The following is a 6,186-nucleotide window of genomic DNA, read 5'->3' on the forward strand; positions in this document are numbered from 1 at the left end:
TGGCTGAACCAGGAACCTTTGAGATTAAGGTGTCCTTGAGTGGACTTCCTTGTGTTTCTCTGTTACACTGTTTCTCTGAGGAGATTTTATCTATCAGGATGGGCTAAGAATTGCTTCAAGTCTTGGAAATGAGGAACATCAAAGTGTTGAGCAATAATGATTCCTTGTTGTAAGGTCATCTTCAATGACACTTTTTAGAGTCCTTCCCTGTTCTCTTGCGTGTACCTTTGTTGGATGTTGTGGTTCTCTGACACATGGAGGAAAAGAAACAAAAAAGTTAACAATAGGATTTGTCTCTTTCAGTTTAGACATGGGAAGAAAGAAATAGGAGAAGGGATACACACACACACACATACATACGTGTGTATATATATATATATATATATATATATACACACACACATATATGTACACACACATACAGATACATATATATATACAACTAATTTTAAAGAAACAAGGCTGAAAATTCTAAGAATTATGTGGAAATTATGAAGGATATTTAGAGTGTGATGTTTATATTTCTACTACATTTGAGTGAGTTATCTGTGTCTCAGGGTGGGTTGACTTTCTGGAGAAAAAAGTGAAGAGATACAAACAGAGATTATTAATCTGGGACCCATGGATTCTTCAGATTTCAGGGGGTTAGTGACCTTAGAGGGAGAGATTATATTTTTATTTTTACTAACCTCTGACTAAAATTAGGTATTCTTTGAAAAGTAAAAAAAAATTCATGATCCTCACTAGTCTGCCAAAGGGATCCATGATTCAAGAAAGGCAACAGTCACCAAATTGTTAGGAGTATACATAAGGTGGATTTGAGTGTGTGTAAAGTGAATTCTTGTTATTATTTCTTAGAGTTCAGTTTCCCAGGATCCATAACCATAACAATCTTCTGTCCTCAGGTATTAGATATGAGGTCCCACAGTTATGGTTCAAAACATCTCCACTATGCTTGCCCAGCAGTATATGATGATGACTGCTATAATCATCCACTGTGACTGCTCAGTGAGACACAGGGATGAGGTGATGTAAACTTGTGAGGCTATGCCTTCTTTGTCTGCGGGCCTATAAAACAGGTGGTCACTAGATAGTGAATGGGGAACCCTTACAGTTAAATGCACAATTGTGTATGCCTCAACTGGCCCCCCTTTCAGGATTGAGGGGAACCTTAGGGTTGACAGCACAAGCTGGAATGCTGTGTGTGTCTTGATCAGCCCCCATTAAGGCTTATGGGGAATCTGTGTTTGCCTCAACTGGACTCCAATGAGGCTTGAGAGGATTTATGGGAAGCACAAGTTGTGCCTGTCTCGATTGACCCCATAGAGATATAGGGATAGTGGCCCCCCTTCTTGCCAGCCCCTGCCAGTAGGATGATCAGGAAATGCTGTAGGAGTCTGTCCTCTCATTATCAGCAATCTCTTCTGAGAAAACTAGACTAGAATAAAGAAAGATTAATAATCTTTTTTACTAACCCCTTCTTAATGTCTTTCCTGTCTGATCAAATCAGGAGTGAATCTGTGCTTGCAGCCCTCATGTGTGGTGTTTATCTCTCTTACAGGGAGGATGAAGGCTAAAAGAAATAAGTAAAGCTTCAGTGTGGTGGGGGAGGGACAGATACTGAGGTAGAACAGGAGAGATTTGACCTTTGCCTGGATGATAAAGAATTTAAGAGTGTTAGAGGAGAAAGGAATGAAAAGAGGCACCTAGTAATCCAAATTCAAAAACAGATTAGAGGTTTTTCCTAAAGAAAAGAGAATTGGATACTCCAAGGAAGGAACAGCTACTTGTCCTCCCAAGAATGATATAGTAGAACCCCAGAAGTGATCAGAGCAGAAAAAGAGCAGAGTAGTGGGTGTTAGAAATTTTCTGATGAGGGGCACTGAGGCAGCTGTTTGTTGACTTGATATCAACAATGGGGCAGACTTGACTTCCTGGGGCAGATTTCCAAGATATAACAGAGAACTTCCCAAAATTTTCACAAGAGAAGACAACCATCTGCTTCTGGTGATACATATGAATACAATCGACATTCCAGAAAGACCTTAAGAAGTGTTACCAATGATTATACAGTCTTGGGCAAGAAAGCAAAGCCCCCAGCAGTACAGGTTGCATTTACCTCACTTTCAAACTTTGAAGGCAAAGGATAGAGAAAAGGAAAAAATAATTTGAGAAATAACAAATAGTGGTATGTGATAATGAGATCTGAATTGCTGGTTCATGGTTTATGATACAGGTTTGAGAGATTTCTGGCCAAAAATTGGTAAGAATACATTTGTCAGATGTCTTGAAATTCCAATCAATAAGGTTTAAACTAAAAATGAAGAGGGAAGGAGAGTAGCTTATGTATATCCTCCAAGTTATATACTATGTTTATAGTATATAAGTATGTATAGCATATGCAATATATATGACATACTTTCCATGCTATGTTATATAGAATTTTTCTAGTGCTCCCAAAGTGGTCTGATCCATGGACAGGATAGACATAGATAAATAGATAGATAGATAGATAGATAGATAGATAGATAGATAGATAGATAGATAGATAGATAATCTCTCTATACACACACACATATACACACATACATACTATACTACCTGGTATATACCAAGTTATATACTAGGAAGAGCCACAAAGGAGGAGGAAAAGAAGCAGAACCATCCAAAATTCATAGGAGACAATGGTCTAAGAAATGAATAAAACTCATTACCTGAAAATCTATACACATGTACCCAAAGACCAGTCAAGAAACATGTGGAACAAGATACCTTAGCATCTGTCCTCATATGTATGACAGAAATTTAGTATGCTAAAACACACAATTGAATTATGACTCTAGATGGACATATTTTATTCAAAAGAAACTGGATAAAGAGAGAGGATGGTATAGTATTGAAGTAGGTAAAATAATCATGTGAGAAAATTCAGGAAATAGAGGAAGGGAAGCTTGATGAAGAATATTTGGGTGGAAGTGAAAGGAAAGAGAAACAGAAAAGATGTTTGTCATTAGAGCATATGATATGTCACCTGGACAGAAAGAAGAAAGAGATAATGAGTGTGGGAAGTACTGCAATTTGACACTAAAACGTATGACGTAGAAAGTTACCCAATCACCTGATTAAGTGATAGCCAACTTCAATTATCTAGACATCTGCTAGAGTTCTCTCTGCCAAAAGCAGAGCAACTCATAACTTCTTGAATGCCTTAGTAACAGTTTCATCCTTTAAAATGTGAGAAAACTGAGGGCGGAGCCAAGATGGCGGAGTAGAAACACACAAATATGCTAGCTCCAAACCCACAGCCCATGAAATATCTGTAGAAAAAGAGCTGCCAATAAATTTGGGAGCAGGAGAAGCCACAGAACAGCAGAGCAGACGAGATTTCTGTTCCAGAGAGCCTGAAAACCTCTCGCAAAAGATTCTTCGCGCCACGAACTGGGAGCCAAGCACAGCCCTGCCATGGCCACCCGGTGCCGAGAGAAGCAGATCCGAGTGGGGAGCAGATCCGAGCAGGCTTCAGGGACAGAATCTCCAGCAACCGCGCGGGTCCCTCCACCCACAGGTGACAAGGGTCGGTGAGATGGTCTCTTCGGCGGGTCGAGAGGGAGTGGGGAGCCCCCATGACTCAGGCCCCCTCGGGAGGCACCAGCGGAGGTGGGAGCAGACCTGGGCTCCCCAAGCAGGCAGGAGCTTGGATCCATTGTTGAAGGTCTCTGCATAAACCCCCTGAGGGAACTGAGCCCATGAGGTGGCCCTGCCCCCACCCAGGCAGCTGAACTTGATCTCACACTGAATAGCAGCCCTGCCCCCGCCCAAAGCCCTGAGGCTGGGAAGCAGCATTTGAGTCTCAGACTCCAAGTGCTGGCTGGGAGGATCTGGAGGCAAGGTGGGTGTGAGGAGAATATTCAGAGGTCAAGTCACTGGCTGGGAAAATGCCCAGAAAAGGGAAAAGAACCAAGACTATAGAGGGTTACTTTCTTGGTGAGCAGGTTTCTCCTCCCCTCCTTTCTGATGAGGAAGAGTGGTGCTCACCATCAGGGAAAGACACAGAAGTCAGGGCTTCTGTATCCCAGCCCACTCAATGGGCTCAGACCATGGAAAAGCTCAAAAAGAGCTCAGAAAATTTTGAAAATTATGTTAGAGAGGTGGAGGAAAAACTGGGAAGAGCAATGAAAGACATGCAAGCAAAGTATGAACAGCAGGTCAGCACCCTGCTAAAGGAGACCCAAAAAAATGCTGAAGAAAATAACACCCTGAAAAATAGGCTAACTCAATTGGCAAAGGAGGTTCAAGAAGCCAATGAGGAGAAGAATGCTTTCAAAAGCAGAATTAGCCAAATGGAAAAGGAGATTCAAAAGCTCACTGAAGAAAATTGTTCTTTCAAAATTAGAATGGAACAGATGGAGGCTAATGATTTTATGAGAAACCAAGAAATCACAAAACAAAACCAAAAGAATGAAACAATGGAAGATAATGTGAAATATCTCATTGGAAAAACAACTGACCTGGAAAATAGATCCAGGAGAGACAATTTAAAAATTATGGGCCTACCTGAAAGCCATGATCAAAAAAAGAGCCTTAGACATCATCTTTCATGAAATTATCAAGGAAAACTGCCCTAGTATTCTAGAACCACAGGGCAAAACAAATATTGAAAGAATCCACTGATCACCACCTGAAAAAGATCCAAAAAGAGAAACTCTTAGGGATATTGTGGCCAAATTCCAGAGTTCCCAGGTCAAGGAGAAAATATTGCAAGCAGCTAGAAAGAAACAATTCAAGTATTGTGGAAATACAATCAGGATAACACAAGATCTAGCAGCTTCTACATTAAGAGATCAATGGGCATGGAATAGGATATTCCAGAAGTCAAAGGAACTAGGACTAAAACCAAGAATCATCTACCCAGCAAAACTGAGTATAATACTTCAGGGGAAAAATTGGTCTTTCAATGAAATAGAGGACTTTCAAGCATTCTTGATGAAAAGACCAGAGTTAAAAAGAAAATTTGACTTTCAAACACAAGAATGAAGAGAAGCATGAAAAGGTAAACAGCAAAGAGAAGTCATAAGGGACTTATAAAAGTTGAACTGTTTACATTCCTACATGGAAAGACAATATTAGTAACTCTTGAAACTATTCAGTATCTGGGTACTGGGTGGGATTACACACACACACATGCACACGCACACACACATAGAGACAGAGTGCGCAGAGTGAATTGAATAGGATGGGATCATATCTTTAAAAAAATGAAATCAAGCAGTGAGAGAGAAATATATGGGAGGAGAAGGGAGAAATGGAATGGGGCAAATTATCTCTCATAAAAGAGGCAAGCAAAAGACTTTTTTAGTTTGGGGAAAAAGAGGGGATGTGAGAGAAAAACATGAAATTTACTATCATCACATTCCACTAAAGGAAGGAATAAAATGCACACTCATTTTGGTATGAAAACCTATCTTACAATACAGGAAAGTGGGGGATAAGGGGATAAACAGGGTGGGGGGGATGATGGAAGGGAGGGAATTGGGAGGAGGGTGCAATTTGAGGTCGACACTCATGGGGAGGGATAGGATCAAAAGAGAGAATAGAAGTAATTGGAGGCAGGATAGGATGGAGGGAAATATAGTTAGTCTTATACAACACGACTATTATGGAAGTCATTTGCAAAACTACACAGATTTGGCCTGTATTTAATTGCTTGCCTTCCAAAGGAAGGGGGTGGGGAGGGAGGGAGGAAAAGAAGTTGGAACTCAAAGTTTTAGGAACAACTGTCGAGTACTGTTCTTGCCGCTAGGAAATAAGAAATACAGGTAAAGGGGTATAGAAAGTTATTTGGCCCTACAGGACAGAGGAGAGGATGGAGACAAGGGCAGAGAGGAATGATGGAGGAGAGAGCAGATTGGTGATGGGAGCAATTGGAATGCTCGGTGTTTTGGGGTGGGGGGAGGGGACAAGGGGGGAGAAAATTTGGAGCCCAAAATTCTGTGAAAATGAATGTTAAAAGTTAAATAAATAAATAAATTTTTAAAAAAAATGTGAGAAAACTGGAGAAGATTCTGGAAAGATGGCAGAGTAGGTTAAAAAAGTCCAAGCTCTCCAGATTTCCCCACAAACAAGGTAAAATAGTGTCTTGGTGAAAACAGAGTGATTGAAAATAAACTAAACTTGGGGCAGAACAAT

The sequence above is a fragment of the Notamacropus eugenii genome, chromosome 6 (assembly GCF_028372415.1).
Source record: "Notamacropus eugenii isolate mMacEug1 chromosome 6, mMacEug1.pri_v2, whole genome shotgun sequence".
Lineage (NCBI taxonomy): Eukaryota > Metazoa > Chordata > Mammalia > Diprotodontia > Macropodidae > Notamacropus > Notamacropus eugenii.